The following is a 17,819-nucleotide window of genomic DNA, read 5'->3' as shown; positions in this document are numbered from 1 at the left end:
CTGGGCACGTGAGAGAGAAGAGGTGCCTGGGAGCAGTCAGCATGGATTTACTGAAGGTAAATCATTCCTCAGCAGCCTGATTGAATTCTGTGATAAAAGACCTGTACTTGCGGAGGAGCAGAGAGTAGTGGATGTCATTTGCTGTGATTTTAGCAAGGTGTTTGACACTGTCTCACACTATATTCTTGTACACAAGGTAGGCAAAAAGCTGGTTGGATGATCGAGCTCAGAGCATTTTTGTGAATGGGTTGCGCTTTACCTGGAAGCTAGTGGCAAGTGGAGGATGCAAGGGTCTACACTATGTATGAAATTCAGCAATGAAACAAATGCCACGTCCTGCACCTGGAAGAGACCAACACCCTGCAGTAATACAGGTTGGGGAGTGCCTGGCTGGCCAGCAGCTCTGTGGAAAAGGACCTGGGAATGTTTGTGGGCAGCGAGGTGAATGTGAGCCAGCCATGTGCCCTGGCAGCAATGGAGGCCACAGCGACCTGAGCTGCCTGAACAGGAGCAAAGCCAGGAGATTGAACGAAGGGATTATTCCCCCTCTACTTAGGCTCGTTGGGGCACATCTAGATACTGCAACCAGTTTGGGGCCTCTGGTAGAAGAATACTGTTGATCACTGGGAGTGAATTCAGTGGCAGGACCCAAGGTTGTTGGGTGCTGCAGCACTTGCCCTGTGAGGAGAGGCTGAGGGAACAGGCCTTGTTCAGCATGGAGAAGGCAAGACTTTGGGGGACTCATAGCAGCTTCTCAGCTTAAGGTTACCACCAATAAAGAACCAGACTCTTCATAGAGATTCACGGCAGGAGAATTAGAAGCAATGGCTAAAAGATGAAAGAAGTGCAACTAAAATTGGATATAAGGGAGAAAAATCACTGAGGATAATGAAGCATTTGAGGAAGGGTCCAGAGAGGTTATGGACTCTCTGTTCGCGAAGGCTTTCAGGATGCTATTGGACAAAGCCCTGAGGAACTTGGTTTGAATTTAGTGTTGATCGTGATGTGAGCAGGAGGTTGGACTAGAGACTCCCATGTTCCCTTCCAACCGGAATGGTTTGGTGAGTCTGTCACCTCTGGCAATAGCTACTGTGATTCTTGCAGTCATGAATGCCTTTTCTGCACAAGGGTTAGCACAAGACATGGCATCCCCAGAGCCAGCTCCTCCTAGCGGTGTGAGGGTGCCTCTTGGGCCTGAAAGGTTTTCAGTTCAAAGTTTAATTATGAATGACTGCTTGTCCAGAACGGGCCCTCCTCACAGCCTATGACACCTGTGCGTTACGAGATGATGCTCTTCACTGTTGTGAATGATGGGAGGATGAGGGCCAACGAGCATTAGTTGAAGCAAAAGAGGTTCAGGTTGGGTATTAGGAAAAACCTTGGCTGGCAGTTCCACTAAACTAGCGCTTCCTTCTTTTATCTGTAGTGTCCTGCAGTTCCTCATGCTGTTACACTGTCAGAGGCACCGCAAGACAGGATGCACCATTTGCACACACATTTATAGCTGACACAAAGGAGCTTCAGTGCAGAGGGACCTTGAGAAACTTGTGGATTTGGCCAACAGAAGCCTCATGCAATTGTACAAGGAGAAGTGGCAAGTCCAGCGCTGGGGGCAGCAAAACCTGTGAATCAGGACAGGCTGGGATTTGACCGGCAGAGGAGTGACCCTGAGGAGAAGGGCCAGGATCTTACAAGGGATGCCATATGAGCCAGTGGTGCGTGCTCACCACAAATCAGGCCAGCTGCATATGGGGCTGCCTTAGGAAGAGCCTGGCCACCCAGGCCAGGGCAGTTATTATCCCCCTTGACTCAGCACTGGTGCTCACATCTGGAATGGTGTGTCCCAGTGTGGACTGTTCAGTGCTGGAGGAATGGGGAGGACTTGGAGAGGGTCCAGAGGAGTCTGCCAAGATGGGGTTAAGGGCCTGAAGCATATGGCCTGTATGCAGAGGCTGAGGAATGTGGGCTGCTTTAGCCTGGTGAAGTGGAGGCTACAGGCAGTAGAGAAGTAGCCTGTGACTGCTTGAAGGGTGGTTTCAGAGATGATGGAGATATTCTTGGTAGTCGTAAACAGCATGAGAAGGGGAAACAGCCAAAAAACTGCATCTTGAGAAGTTCAGACTGACCCTTTTAAAAAAGAAATGTCACTTGTGCTGTGGTGCAACAGGACACCCAGAGGGACTCCGTGATCAGCCCCTGGCTTTGTGTTTCAAGGAATAGCCAGTGAGGGCAGAGAGACATCAGCAGAGGTGGGGAGATCCCAGGGTGAGAGCAAGGTGGGGAAGCAGGTTGGATGTCTACAGGCTGCAGGGAAACAGGCACAGGTTTGGGACAGCATGGGACAGTCTGGGGTGGAGACAACAAAGGGCACTGCCGAGGCTGAAAGCCTGTGACGGAACTGAGGTCTTTGTCCTCTTGGCTATGGTTGGTGTATCTGCCACTGAGGCCTCGCTGCCTTCTTGTCCTTGGAGAGGCCAGGAGGTGCCATACCGTTGTGCTGCACTCGGCGTTGCACACCCCCACCCTCACACTGCCTCCAGGAAGAGCCCTGAGCAAAGTGCGAGGGAAAGGATCACCCTACTCAGGGCCTGGGTGTGGGGCTTGACCATTCTGCTTGATAAAACACATCAAGATTTACTTGGCATCAGAGCCACCTGCACCTTGCTTTTGCCTACCTGCAATCAGTGCTTCCAACTTTCAGCTCTAATCAGCCCCTGGGGAGGCTCTGTGAGTAATGGCCCTCACTGGGACCCATTAATGCTTCAAGAAACTCAGGTTCGCTTTAACTTTTTCAGAGATTTGTTCAGTCTCCTCTCAGTGTCTGAGATTAATGGACTCAGCACCAAATACATCAGAGGAGTCATTAAATGCAAAAAGCCTTAGCAACCCATGGCACTCCCCATAATTTTCTTCAGCTCTTCAATTCTTGTATGGCTAATTGGAGAGGTTTCTGGAGAGCATTTAAAAGAAGATTTCAATGAGCACTTAAAAAAAAAAAAGTATTTCTGCTTTTAAAGCTTGCTTTCTTTTTCAGCTTATAGAATACATGATAGCCACATTCTCCAACTGCTATTGATACAGAGTGTGTCCTAATGAATCTTTCTGTGTAAAAAAGCAGTATTTTTGACAGGAGACGTGTATGGACAATCTACCCCCTCACCTCCCCAAGCCTGCCATTTCTCCCATCAGCCACTGGGGACTCGCATCATTTTGTGAAAAATCTAACCTTTCTCCACTAGACTCTGTAGCCGAACGTTACAGCTCCTCTGCACCAATTCCCACCCGCTTTCCTTAGAAAACTAGCTGCAAATAGATACAGAAGGATTTTTCTTAATTGTGATCAGACAAAAATAAACCATGCTACAGTTTAACGAAAACCACACTCCTCAACTTTATTTCAAGTGCAGGCTGCCGCCAGTGAGGTCCACTTTCCACAAGGGACAGCCTTACTAGAAGTGTTCTAGACAGATAGATAGGAAAGGATAGAAATACAATTACGGAGTTGGCTAAAGAGGCAATAGGACTCCTGAAAGATGAGGCAAGCTTTAGACTCCCTGAAGCTCAGAGCAGCAACTAGAGAGGTGAGAGGTATCTGAAGGGATAAAGAGCAAGGGGAGGAGGAAAACTGGAAACAAGTGGAAGTGCATATGCCCAGAGAGTCTGATGCAAAGATGCCTTCAGAAATGATCAATTGAATCAGGACATCTGAAAATATTGGAAAGATTACTGAGATTATATACACAGAATAATAGAGCAGCGGTAATGCAAGTTCAGGGGCAGATCAATATTTCTTCTGCTGAGAGTCATGCCCTTCCTGAAGATTTCCATTATTTCATCATGGGAAAACATGGACGTTTTTATTAAAATTATTCAACCATTTCAGCTGAGGAAAAGGTTCTCATGTTTATTTAAATGTTGAAAACAGTACTTCACCTCTTCAGGCAGAGCTCAGTCATTTAACCACAAGCATCCAGTGGCACTTGGAGAGGCCCCAGGGTCTCCGAGGTACCTGCCTGGGCCTGGCAGCTCTCAAGGGGACCTGCGGGAGTCCGGAGCCCCTCGGAGCCGCAGATGGAGGCTGGGCAGAGGGGATCAGGGCACCTACAATGGCATCAGATGTCCGTGACCCTGTGATGGCATCCCACCCCAGTTCTGAAAATCACTTTCCTTAAAAAAAGACCACACACAAACCTCCAGGAGACCAGTACATTAAAAAAGAAACAAAATCAAGGAGGACTATATGAAGAGAGTGTTAAAAGCCAAAAAGTTTATTTAAACATTTCTTCTCTTTAGATCTTATTTAATTATTATTATTTCTTTCTCATTTTTTTATTGACTTTTTTAAACATTTCTTTTCTAATAGGACCTACGCTACTAACAAAGCTATTTCTACATCCCACACAGAGCCCAGGGGCCCAAGACCACTCCCTGCCCAGGGCTGTCCATGCCACTCCTTACTCTTTGGACAGAGCTAATAGCATGCTGCTTCATGAAACGCTGCATTTTTGGGTGGCCCAATCTGTACCTCTCTCAACATACCTGTGTTACAGTGACATCTTAAAGGAGTCTCTAAACATCCAGCCACACTCCCTTTTCATTCCCTGCAATGCATCAATGAAACGCAGCTCCATTTTAGGTGACAACAGGGATGACACTGATCTCACCCAATGCCAGGTCCCTTCACTGCAGATGTCTCCGTCTAACCCAGGAGTCTGGAGCTCCCTTTCTAATCAAGGGAGAGAGAGAAGATGTCTCACTGAGGGGTCTTGAGATGCTTCTCCTGGTGATCACCTAATGCTCCAGAAAGATTCTCGTAGGTTCTGGGTCACGTTTCGCAGCACCACATGGCAACACAGTTCCCCAACACATTTCCATGCAGTGATTCCCTCCCTGCAGCCGGTACAGCCCTGCTGATGCCCTGTAACCCGTGAGCCCAGGAGATGGGACTCAGATCTGTTCTGGCTCTAAAGATGCAGGCACCATGGCAGGTCATTCAGAGAGGGTGAGGAGGCCACAGAGGGCCAACCAAGTGCATGACCAGGCGCCCCAGATACCCCACAGTGATGTGGGCTGAGGAAGACGATGGCCCCCCCCCAGTCACCCCATGCTCTGAGCAAGGGGTTGGACTAGATGATCTCCAGAGGCACCTTCTAACCTCATCACTTCTGTGACTCTGTGAAATTGATTTTTACCACACAACTGTTTGCTTTGTATCTGCCTGCTATAGGTGCAAAGAAGAAGAAAGAATGCTTCCAACTGTAGACATTTAATAGAAAACATCCTGATGTTTTTAGCTGGGAAAGACTTTCATGTGCATAGCCTGTCATTGCTCTCCAGGCATTTCTAGTTTTTTCACACCAAGTTCGCTTTGCATTTCCAGCACCAATGCCAAAACATTCCCCAAAGCTGCCCCAAAACTCCCACCAGCCCCCAAACACTCTGAAACACTGCAAAGTGCCCCCAGACATACCGAAACCTGCCACAGAGGCTCCAGTCACCCTCAGATGCTGCTTCAGGGCACCCAAATCTGACCAATACCTCACAGCATTGCCTAAACAACCCCCCCAAAAAGAGCCAAACCAATTTTAACATCTCGCATATGCTTCTGCTATTTGAGTGATACTTACTCGCATAATACAGTTTTTCTTTTCATAAATCCATATGCTGCATTTCACATTTGCTAATACAGAGAAGACAGCAGGACAGAAGAGGACAGCTCTACAAAACAAAGCATTGAGAACATTAGCTTTTGACAGATTAAGTATCTCTGTTATGCCAGAGAGTAAGGCTTGCCACCAACTCATAATGTTGCAGGAAGGTGAATCTCTCCCTAGAGCATACGACCACACTGTTACACAAAGCTGCACTTCTTGTTGTGCAGAAGTGCCTATTTCCAACTCCTGTCCTGGATAAATGCTTTCTGCTGTAATACAAAAACTGAAAGAACTGCAAAAAGGGAGCCTCCTTCCTCAGGACTAGAAACTGCAAAGAATTCCCAAAATGGATCATTTATCAAGGCTGAGAACACAAAAGCAGAAAACAGTCATTCTACAAGAGCAAGACATTGACAGGAATGAGTCACTAATTGACACTGACAGGAGGAAGGTACTGAGGTTGTCTGAAAAGGGATGGAAACATCTGAAAACCTTTGAAATGAAATTGTTAATTGTAAATTTGTTACACAGTCCACTCAAAGATACCATACAGGGTAACCACTGGAATTCAACTGCTACTACAGAGAAGGAGATTACTACTGAAATACGTCAGTTTACATCTTCAAGAAAAATACTGTCGACAGCTAATAGAGTAGAAAGATCTAAATAATCTCTTTTCAAATTCTTGTGTCAGAATACAAGGCAGAGAATTCCAGACCTATGGAGAATGCCTATGAACAAGAAAAAAAAACCCAAAAAACAGCATTCTGTAAAATCCTATGAAATTCAGAATTAGATACCAAGTTCTGAGGTGGCTTTCCACAGTTCCTCCTTGCTTCAGCTTACCATTACATGCAGGATATGTCTTTTAACTTCTGGCCGCATGAACATTTCTGCGTGCAACTTCACAGTTAGGGAGGCTGACCAGACCCAGTGTAGCCAGCGCTAGGAATAAAATTCTAATGGGACTTGATGACTGCACTTCTTACCAAAGAGTTCCAATATTCAAACAGAATGAAAAAAATGACTCTCTTAGAAACAAATGGATTTTCCCAGCTTTGGATGGTTTCTGTGTATGAGTTACATATAAAGGAAGCTCTGTCTCATTGTATTCCTAAATTAAGTCAAAATGTAACTTATGTTCTAAGGCATGCAACATATAAAAACAGGAATCTAGTATGAAGAGGTAATCGGGAGTAACCTTACTTGATACATTTATAGCAATTTTCACCACCCAGCTGTTTAGGCTTTACAAATTCTTCTAGAGCTCCAGAGACACATGAGGCTGCCAGGATGAGTAAGAAAGTAGAGCACTAAGTTCCTGCAAACTCAAAATCCCAAACACTTATCAGTAGTTTACAACAGGACCTTGCTAGTTCACACTTCAGAGACCTACTGGGAACCAGCAAACGCAGTGAAGAGGGAGGCAGAAACAGAGTAAGATGAACATTTACCTCATTTTAAAATGATTTTACTTTGACAGATGTAGCTTCCTGGCTGTGGTACCATACAGGTAAGTTCTCTGTGGTATGCGATGTCATAAATAACAAAAACAATAAAAGCCATCAGTATAACAATCAGATGTGTATCGAGGTAGTACAAAACATGGAAGTACGATAGTATCATCATGTGTGTAGATACGATAATTATTATTTGTCCAGCTTAAATCCAGCACATGCAGGGCTGCCACAGAAGGGCAAAGTCCAATCCACTTCCCATCCACCAACAAGCTCTTTTGTGCTAACGGTAAACATTTTTAAATAAACAGAGTTTCTTTTGGAAAGCTGTAGGTGCCTTTAAATATCTTGAACCATAGCTACAAACAATCTTACCTTTAGATCCAAAGGAACACCAAGGAATGCCTTGCAGGTAGCCAAAACTGCTTTGCAGCTCAAGCAGGTTACTGGAATCCAAAGGTAAATGCTTAACTATATGTGAAGGAGCCTAACCGTGCTGATTTAAAGTATTAATACATTCTACTTAGTCACTCTATAAGCTGTTTTCTACAAAAAGAAGAAAAGGCACATGTCAATTCTAAGGAGAGTAATAGTTTAAAAAAGTAGTTCCGGATCCTAGAAATGATCCAAATATCTGATGAATGATTCCGGTAGCTTCAGAAGACATGTCCAAGTTGGAAATAAATTGTAAGCAGAGCTCAGAAGATGTAAGCAGACAGTTAATTCTTAACAACGAGTGAAGTCCAACTTGGGCATCCAATCCATGCGTCCGGCCCATGCGTCCAGCAGCCTCCCATCAGCGACCCCTCTGTGCGGTTCCCAGGGCTCCCCGTGCAGTCTGCAGTGTAAATTCTTTATTAAATCTATCCTGTTTAACCCCTTCTGAACCTTGAGTGTCTCTCTGCACCAGTATCCAACCCTCCCTTTCCTGCCTTGCACTCACATATGTATAAGTATTTCTACCCGCCTTTTTTCAAATGGATGATTAACTGAAATAATTGTTATATGCAATATGCAAATAGAGTCAAATTGCGAGGAATATGTACTAAGGTGCCAGACCAAAAAGCATGTAGGTGCCTTTGTCAAAATAAACACATAAAGATATGACAAGGAGCTTCTAGGCTTAAATAAATTCAAGACCAAGAATAAAATTCAAAGAACACAAACTCAAGTGTTTGAAAAATAAGGATTGTTTTTACCCAAATTAAACCTCTAGATTTTAATACATATAATTTTCCACAGAAATTTCTATCTGAGTTCACATGAGGCTCGCTCACGTGGCTTTTTATTGTTTTGTTTTCCTTTTGCCCCAGTGGTTCAACAGTGACCATATCCTTTATCACAGTACTAGAGCATGATGGAAACTAGGCTGTCAAGGACAATGAGAATCTATGATGCCCACATCCTAAATTTTATCATCTTTCTACTGACAGGAAAACCAAATGCCAAATATTCCTTAAACGCATTACTTTCCAATGCATGTGATTATTTACATGAAGCAAGAAATGATCTTTCTTTGAAGTTTTAGCATGGTGCATTAAACGAAAGAACGCACTCCATAAGCTATTCTGAGCCCACTCTTAATGCAATATTCAAAGGCAGCTTCTGCAGGTAAAATAGGAAAATTAAGAGTTTTCTTCACAGAATCACCGTCACTCTTTTGCCTTCCGACTTGTCCAACAGACTGAAAAGAACATGTTCAAAAGGACTCACTCGAGTGTGGGTGTGTTCAAGAGAAAGCAGGTAACTGATGAGAGAGGGTGCCCAAGTCATATGCTGCAGAACAGAACTGAGGAAACATGTACTGCTCAGGCTGTAGAGGCCAGCTCCAACACTTGGTGTTTGTTGCCAATCCATGGAAATCTTCCCAGGTGGAAGAAGAATCCTTTGTGGCAGAGCAATTCTATTGTTAATGACTGCAAGAAAATTAGAATGTAAAAGAAATTGTAATAGTTTGTTTTAAGAAAGGATATTTAAAAAGTACTGTTCTGTATATGAGCACCCTGAAGAACCAGCTATAATTTAAAACAAAAAAACCATACTATAGACAGCTTTAATACTGCCACTGAAATTTGCTGCTCAGCACACCATTTGGGAAAAAAATTATTGACCTGTTTTATTACTTCTAATAATCAAGAAGCTACTACTCTGATTTCAGGACCTCTTGCCAAGTTCCTTTCCCTCTAGAGTCTTTAACCTGACTATAAATTCAATTTTTTCTTTTCTCCTGATTGCAACTTAAACCACAAACGTCTACTTGTAATTCCATGGTAATAAATGTAAGGACAAAGACATAAAAATAAGCAAGTAACTAGCACAGCAGCTAGCCCTGTTAACATGAGAACTTCTTTCAAGCTGTCTTATCTTTCAAAGCGGTGTCAATAATGGAAGACCTGAATAGCAATGATGAAACATGTTTTTCTCAAGTCTGTGTATTAGACGCAAACTCCCCACAATTCACTGTAGGCTGTAAACTTATCCAAATTAAATGATGCAACACTAGCCACTTCAGCTGTCCTAGGGGATTCACAAAAATCAAGGCTACTGGTGAAGTCTTTACTCACAGGAGTGTTACATGTTCTGCTCATTGTCCCCATCCGTAACAGAGAAGAAAGCTCTGGCTGATATAGGAGTGTCAAGAAGCATTCTGAAAAGAAGAGGACAGTAGAAACCCTGTCGCTGAATCTCAAAGAAATAATTCAAAGAACTAAATAGCTCAAATGAATCATTAAAGAAAACTCCAAACCGAAACACACAGACTTGAATTTTCCATTAAAGCTGTATCAGTGTTACTTCAAACTTCTGCAGAGCTGGAGACTAATGGCATTTCTGTCCCTTTCACAGGATTTTAATCCATACCAATTATCAAGTCCTTTTTTTAAAAGACAAATGTTTAGACGCCACTCTCTGAAGAGCACACAGTGTTTATCTGTTGCTATTGTTAATAACAGAACATTCTGCCTTTAAAGCCCACACTTCCCTGTTGTGTAGACACAGGTCACCAGCATTCAGCTGCTCCTTGAATCCTTTTCGTTCCGGTGCTCCTTTTCTCTCTCTCCTGCATCAGTCAGAATGGGTTTCTTCCCATTCTAGAATGAGCCTATGGCACGAGAGCACTCTTTACTCAACAACATACAAGGATGAGTGCAACATTTATGGCTGAAAATACTCAGTCAGCTTTCCCTAAAAAAGAATGAATAAACAACACAGGTTACCTCTGCACTGGCTTGCTTCACTGGTTTGCCCTCGTCATGGACATTTTCTGCTGGTCTGTAATGCCGGAGAGAAACAGAGAAAGACACAAACGAGCTGTTTCAGTGTCATCACAGTCAGTTCTGAAGAACCCACTTCCTGCTTAAGAAAGGCTTTTGGCAGAGCTGAATCTGGCTACAACCTCCGTTGCACACATGAACAAGAGCAAATATCACATCAGCTTCCAGCACTATTGTTTTGCAGCAACAGGAGTGGCAGAGAAGGGAGAGCTGGGGTCCCTTGCCTCTTTCTTCCCTCAACACAGGGCAAGAGCCCTTTTCTTTCTCTGCTTCAGTTTCACTAGCTGGAAAATGGGGAAGCCACCAGCACCTCCTCTGTAAAGTGCTTGGTGATCTACTGGGGAGGAAGACTGCAAGCTAGGTATTATCCTGCAAGGGAAAACAGGAACATTTGACGCCATATTTGCATCCAAGCACAGCTAGCTCCCTCAAACCAAAGACCAGCGCACTGACTTACAAATGGACGTCGTGAAAAGGTTCGCTTGTATTTTAGAGGCTAGTCAGAAGGGTGACTAACCCCGTTTGGAAAGGAGCACAATTAAAACCACGCAGACTCTGAAGACCAAGCAAACACACAGACACGGAAGCTTCCTTATATACAGCCCTCTTCCTCCAAAAAACAGGATTTTCATTGACAAAGATCCCCCTTTGCAGCCGGGAGACCTACAACTGACCCTCATGGTATCCCACGCTCACTGTGCTTTAAAGGCATTCAGTCCAGGGTGGTAACAGAGACCCTGTACCCAATCAGATCATTCCTCTGAGACCACTCTGGGCCCCCAAGTATCACCACCCTTGACACCTGCACTGAAAGATGGGAAAGTGTTGAGAGAAAAACCACAAGTCAGCTTTCAAGGACAATTACATGTAGGGAGCTCTCAGTTTAGGGGTGATAAGCAGACAACTTCCTAATACTGACAGGCTGAGGAGGAAGCCTGAACTCTGACAAACAGGCCTTTCGAATACCATGGGAACATTCAGGAGAACTGAAGCAGGCCACCTGCTAGGGGCTTGATTCCGAGGCTCCACACTAGACCTTGTCATTTTGCACCACAAAACAAGCTTTTCACAAATAAATATAATATAAACAATGCAACTGGGCTCCTCTAAAACACGAACAATTTGCTTACTTGGTTTGAAAGCTCTGCCATCACTAAACAAAAAACAAAAAAAAAGGAATTATTTAAGAGGCTTGTCTAAACTCAACATTAAGTTAAGTAAAGGGTTCCTAAGGTTGCAAAAGGAATTTATTATCTGACATTACTGCAAACAGCCAGACACTACAAAGGTCACCCCCATGAGAACAGAGCTCAGTCGACACCTAAGAAAACCACTGGCACACTAAAGGTTCTCTCGTACTCTTTTAACAGACATTTTCCCTTTCACATAAACCTTACAAAGCCACTTCAGCCAACGACTAGCAATGAGGTGTCTTCTTTCCTGCTTTTTTTCCCCTCCTTTCTTTCCAGAGAGAGCTTGTTTCATTCTATAGCTTCCAACAGAAGCTGTATTAGCATAAATGCTCTGGCTGCTTTGGACTTCCTCGACCAAAAGATGTTAGACTTTCAGCTGAAATGCTCTTGCTGCTGCCCACGGGGAGAGGCACGCAACCAGAAAACACTGCCTGGAGTCCAGGGCACTCAACTGACGTGGGATCCTTCCTGCTGGCGCTAGACATGGTGTATCCTCTCCTATTCACTCAGCACAGATAATATCACACCTAGGGCTAGCCCCCACGACACCTCCTCGGGCCCCTGGCCACACGGACACTCACAAAGACAAAAGATTGGATGAAAAGCCACACAACTTCAGTAACAATGATTCAGGAGAAGAACCATACTTTTCCACGGTACATGACACCTAAGAACAATCAGATATATTAGTTATTTGAATAATGCATAACTCCTGATTTTCTCTTCCTTGCTCGAGTCTGGCCAGGGTCCTCCACATGTAACTCAATGCTGAGGAAAGAACAGGCACAACAGGGCTGCGCAGCTACAGAGAAGTCTCTCACAGACTGCCTGCCCTGCACAGGGCCCTGACTCCCAACATCACATTTCAGCTCCCAAAGTTCTCCCCTCCAAGCACATCCCAGATTATCTCCCACAGAAACACGGGAAGGTCTCTCCAGCAGCAGCTACTGCCACCACTGCAGCATCTCAGCAACCCCACACAGCTCGCCCAGGCAACAGACCGCTCACACACGGCTACTTCGCCCACCGCAGCGTCTTTGGCCACTTTCTCAGATGCCTTCCACTAACACCCCCTTCCAGCACCCAACGTTTCTGGGTGTACTAGCAACAACATACCACCCTGGCCTAGACATAAAGCTTGCCTCCTTCCTCAAGGAAAGCAACACACTAAAGAGTACTAAGCCATCTACGGGCAGAAGCAAACATGTAAATGACGACCTCCTGTAAGCTCCAGAAAAAGAAAAGTCTATGTAGGACAGGAGATAAAAGACAGAAAAGCAGCTCACAACCACTTAAACAACATCCTGCTAAAGCAGGGCTCAGGAACTACGTCTTTCAACAAGTCTCAGCTGCACACTTCCTCACCAGGCAGAAGGTAACAGTCAGTTGAAAGATTTTGTCAGCTGATACAAAGATGGAGTCTTGCAAAGAGTTCTACTTCAGCAACAGAGACTGAAAGTGGTTTCTAAGTTTTCTTCTAGTTGCTTTCAAGAAGACTAGGAAACTCTGTAAGGCTTCCTCAGACTGTCTTCTACAAAATCCCTCCTTCTCAACTGTTTTGCTCCCAAACACAACTGGTACCATCTCTACTGGATGATCTCCCTTCTGTGGCACGTGCAGAAAAACTTCCTACAACAGGACTGATATCTTTAACCACACGCTTCCTAGAACACATGCAATACTTGCTGTCAATATACTACTAAAGTCAAGCAGAAAATATTGGGGGGTTGATGGAAAAAGCAAATGTATTCCTATAAAATACATTCTCATTCGGCACGGTCTGGTATTTTTGGAAGGTAAAACTCAAGAAGGCAAACTATTTCTGTGTCCTCCCGTTCAAGATGTAGCACAACACAAGTTTCAGTCAGGCTGTCTGCAGTCACAGCTTGCCAGCATCAGCCTCCCAGCAGAGAGAAAGTACAATTCAACCCTCCCAATGTGACATTCAGGGATACCTACAGTTGAAAGACCTGGCTCCAGTAACAATACCTGCTCTTGAACAAAAGCACATCCTTCGCCAGGTTTAGAAGAGCACTCACCACCTGTGACACTCTTGTTCTGTCCTTCTTTATCAGACACTTGGGGGGTTAGAAGCAGTTTGATCACACTGGAAGATCCATTTTCTCTTCACAGTTCAGAAATGAATGGGGAAATCCTGGATTTGCTAAAGCAGTGACAGCCAGGGAAAATAGATGGACACAACACAGAAGCAAGGAAAAATGAATCTACGCTTAGCTACCTCCTTCTCCAACAGCAAAGCACACCTCCATGAGAGGGTTACACTCTGACTTCACAATTTAGGTATAACTAAGGGTCTGGGAGAAAGGAATAAGGACCCTGGTGTTGATGAATGTTGGGAACAAACTGAAAAAATGAGCCCAAACCTGTAAACCTTTTGAAAATGCTCTGTGCAAGGGTGTGCTCACGTCCTTCTCCTTCATCTAGCGAGGACACTGCCCATTTGGGGGCATCCTTTTACTTTCCTCCTTAGCAACTTGAAGGAAAAAAGGAAGCTATCAAAAAGCACCCGAACTCTACACATAATGATGTAAGCTCAGGCCCTGCTCTTTTCACAGCCCTCTTTTCTCACCATTCCTGGACATGACAGATTGTCAGGGATCAGCATTTTAAGCTGAAAAAACAAGTGTCACATTCCCACAGGTTACTCAAAACCACTGAATGCTGCACTTCCCCGGCACACTGCAACGGCAGCTCAGGCCTATCTACTTCCCCACCACTTTCCCCACCCGCACCCAGAGCCCTTCAGCTTTCCACCACGGGAGGACATCGAGGGGCAGCAGGAGCACAGAAAGCGGCTTCTCTGCTCCTCTCCCTCCTCACCTGCTGCCTTGGTTTCCCTGGCGACGGCAGCTCTCACAGCTCAGGGCTTCTCTGCAGCTGCCAGGCCGCAGCGCGGGCTGAAAACACCCCTCTGGGTCCCGGGGGGCTCACAAACAGCCCCTGCCCCCACCCGCCCCCTGCGCAGAGCTTTCTCGCCCCTCCTGGCCCCTCCCGGCCCGGCCGCCCCTCGCGCAGACTCGCCCGCGCCCCGGGGCACAGCGGGGCCCTGTGGCAGCAGCGCCCCGGCAGCACCGTTTCCCCGCCGACGCTCCCCTGCAGCGCAACTCCCGCAGCCCAGGGCCAGCCCGGCGCCGCTCCCCCTCGCTCACCGCCCTCCGCCCCAGCCCCGGCCGCACCGGCAGCAGCCGCCGCACGCTCCGCGCACACGAGCACACGCCGGGCCGCAGTGTCGCTCCGGGCTCCCTGCGCAGCAGCCGCCAACACCCGCCGCTGCCGCAGCTGCTTCTCCGCGGCCTCGACAGCGGCGGGGCCCGGCGGGCACCGGAGCCAGAAGCCCTGGACACACAGGCCCCGCCCCCTCACAGGGCCGGAAGTGACGCCTCCCGCGGTGCATGCGCGCTGGCGCGGAGGAGGGCGGCTGAGGGGAGGGGCGAGGCAGGGGCGGGGCCGTGGCTGCCAGGGCCCTGCGGGGAGGGAGTGAGGGGCCGGGAGGTGGCTGGTGCCGCGCGGGGCAGCGTTTCCCGGTGCGGGGCCGCCCAGAGCCTCGAGCCGCAGCGCCGGGAGCTGCCGCGCCAGGGCCGAGGGCCGCGGGCCGGGCAGAGCGAGCAGCTGTGCACGCGGGGGCAGCCGGAGCCGCCGCGGCCCGGCTGTGTGCGAGCAGCTGCTGGGGAAGGCGCGGCGCGGCCTGGGCCTGGGCCTGGGCCTGGGCCTGGGCCTGGGCCGCCTGCGGCCCCGCGGTAGCCGGCGGCTCTTGCAGCCCTTGTGCTGGCGGCCCCTGGGCTCGGTGGCGGCTGCGGCAGCTGTTTGTGAGCGCCGTCGCCGCTGCGAGGGGACCCTCAGCGTCAGTGTCAGCACAGGAGCTTGACCGCCACGCTCCTGCCCCTGTTACCGGGGGTCTCAGACAAGAATGCACCCAAGCACAGTTCTTGCAGCTGTGACTGGTACATCCTGAAGGAGTACAGATAAACCAGCAGAAACCAGTTGAAACCAAGATAAGGAACCAGACAGCTTTTGCAAACAAAGCGATGAGCCAAGCCGAGACCATATATGGAAAAGGAGCTCAGAGTTCGTGGAAAGACACTAAGAGGCACCTCTTAAGCAACCACTAGGGACCACCAGAGACCCCCATAGAAGCCCCTCGGAGATGCAGACTGCATGCATAATGACTATGCAAATATGGTAATTAGTTCCAGGAAATAGAATGAATATGTATAATCATTCTGGGAAATTTAATGCATATGTATGTAACAAAGCAATATAAACTTTGGTTGATGCAACATACGGCATGCACATTGGGCGGAGCGATCCCCCGTGCATCTGGCGCTGTAATAAAGAGAATGTCTGCTTCTTAATGCTACGCTGGTGTTAAGGAGTTTTTTTACTCCCGATTTCGGTGACACCCCCAGCAGCGTGCTGCCCAGGGAGCCACGGAGCAGCCACGGAGCAGCACAGGCAGGGCCGAAAGGAGGGGAAATGCTGTGCTGCTGGTGCTGGGGGAAGCCCGGGGGGCAGAGAGAGCCCGGCCCTGAGGACAGCCTTGCCCTGCCGCAGCAGTGCCGCCAGCTGCACAAGGAGGCGTCGCAGGGCCGTGGCTCTCAGCCCCTGTGTGGGCAGCGGGACACAGGCGCGCGGCAGGAGCGAGGCCCCTGTCCTGTGCCGGAGGTGTGGCGGCAGCGAAGGTGGCTCGTGGCCTGGCCCCCGCAGCGTCCAGGGCGGAGGCGGTGCGGGGTGGGGAGGGCGCGCGGGGGCTTGCTCGGAGGGCAACGTCTGCAGTGGAGGGGATAGGAGGGGGGTTTCCAAACTCCCGCTGCCACAGCATTTCTGCTTTCGTTTCCTCTCCTTCTCTGGCCGTGTCTGCAGTGCCTGGAGCTTTTGCTGCTGGCAGCTGTTTGTGTGTGCTGCATGTTTTCCCTGTCCGGGCGCCCAGCCGCCGTGGCAGCCCCTGTGCACTCAGCTCTGCCCCACAGACAGGCAGCTGGCGGCAGCGGGGCGGTGTGCAGGGGCATCTGCGTGTTTGCAGGTGCTCGGGAGCAGCTGGGACAGAGGCTGCTGGGGCCAGCCAAGGTGCTGCTGGTGCTGTCCGTGGGCAGGGAGTGGGCGAAGGCACTTTCTGAGCTTCCTCGCAGACCTGCTGATCTCTGCGTGGGCTTTGGAGTCTGGGGCTCTTGTCCAGGCTTGGCAGCTCCTTTTCCCTTCCCGCCACGCCAGCAGCAGGGACCTGAAAGCGCAGACTCAGGGCAGCTCCTTGCCTTTGGTGTCGTCCCTGCCTTGCGCTTCCTCCTGAGAAGCCCCTGGGGAAGTGTTGTGGGGGCGAGCGGGAGCTGTGAGCAGCCCTGCCCCACGCAGCCCCCTCTGCATGGGGGAATGACCCTGCGCTTCCAGGGCCGCTCCTTCCCCCGGAGCTTCCCCAACCCATGTTCACCGTGTTTGTAGTTATCCCTGGAGAAGGCTGGGTTGTGCTTTGTGTCTGCCGGGAGAGCTATGCTGGCGAGTTGTGACTGAAGGATCAGCATGAAATGTGTCTGTGGCTAAAAGCTGAACTGGAGGACACAGGCATTATTTGCTGCCTTGGTTTTTACCTTCTGAAATACCAGCATGTGCTGACAGAGAATGTATTTTTAGAGGAATGGATTTGCACTTAACATCAGCCCCCCTCCCCAATTCTTTCTGTTCGACTTAGTAGCCAGTGTTCTCTGTATGACAGGAAAGGTGCAGTTAAGGATATCAGCTTTGTTCTGGGGACATTCTGGGACACAAAGCTGCCGCTTCACCGTGGAGCGCGAGAGAGTCAGTGCAAGAGGGACTGGTGGCTTCAGCCAGTGCCCGTGGGGTGGCCTTGGCCCTGGCCCAGTGATGCACAGAACATGCTTCCAGCGGCAGCAGCAGCCGTGCAGATCTGAGCATGCACTGATGCAAGAAGAAGAAATATGTCCTGAGCATTCATGTTTTAATTCTGCATTTCAGATACCATAATTGATATTGCCTTCATGTACCTTGATACCAGTTTATTAATGACTGCCCCTTCCCTCATGTGTGCTGATCTGGAAGTGCACAAGTGATGATTTCTGCTTTCCTCTCCCTGTAGTTCCCATGCTGTAAAGCTTGATCAGAAACATGTTTATGAAAAGTGAGGGCTGGCTAAGACGAGAAGGGGAGCACCCTCAAGATATCTCCCCTGCTCTGTCCTGGTCCTGGAAGTGGTCTGCTCCAGGCTAGGCTGCC

The sequence above is a fragment of the Apteryx mantelli genome, unplaced genomic scaffold, assembly GCF_036417845.1.
Source record: "Apteryx mantelli isolate bAptMan1 unplaced genomic scaffold, bAptMan1.hap1 HAP1_SCAFFOLD_34, whole genome shotgun sequence".
Lineage (NCBI taxonomy): Eukaryota > Metazoa > Chordata > Aves > Apterygiformes > Apterygidae > Apteryx > Apteryx mantelli.
The sequence above is the reverse complement of the archived record's forward strand: the minus strand, read 5'-3'. Positions refer to the sequence as shown.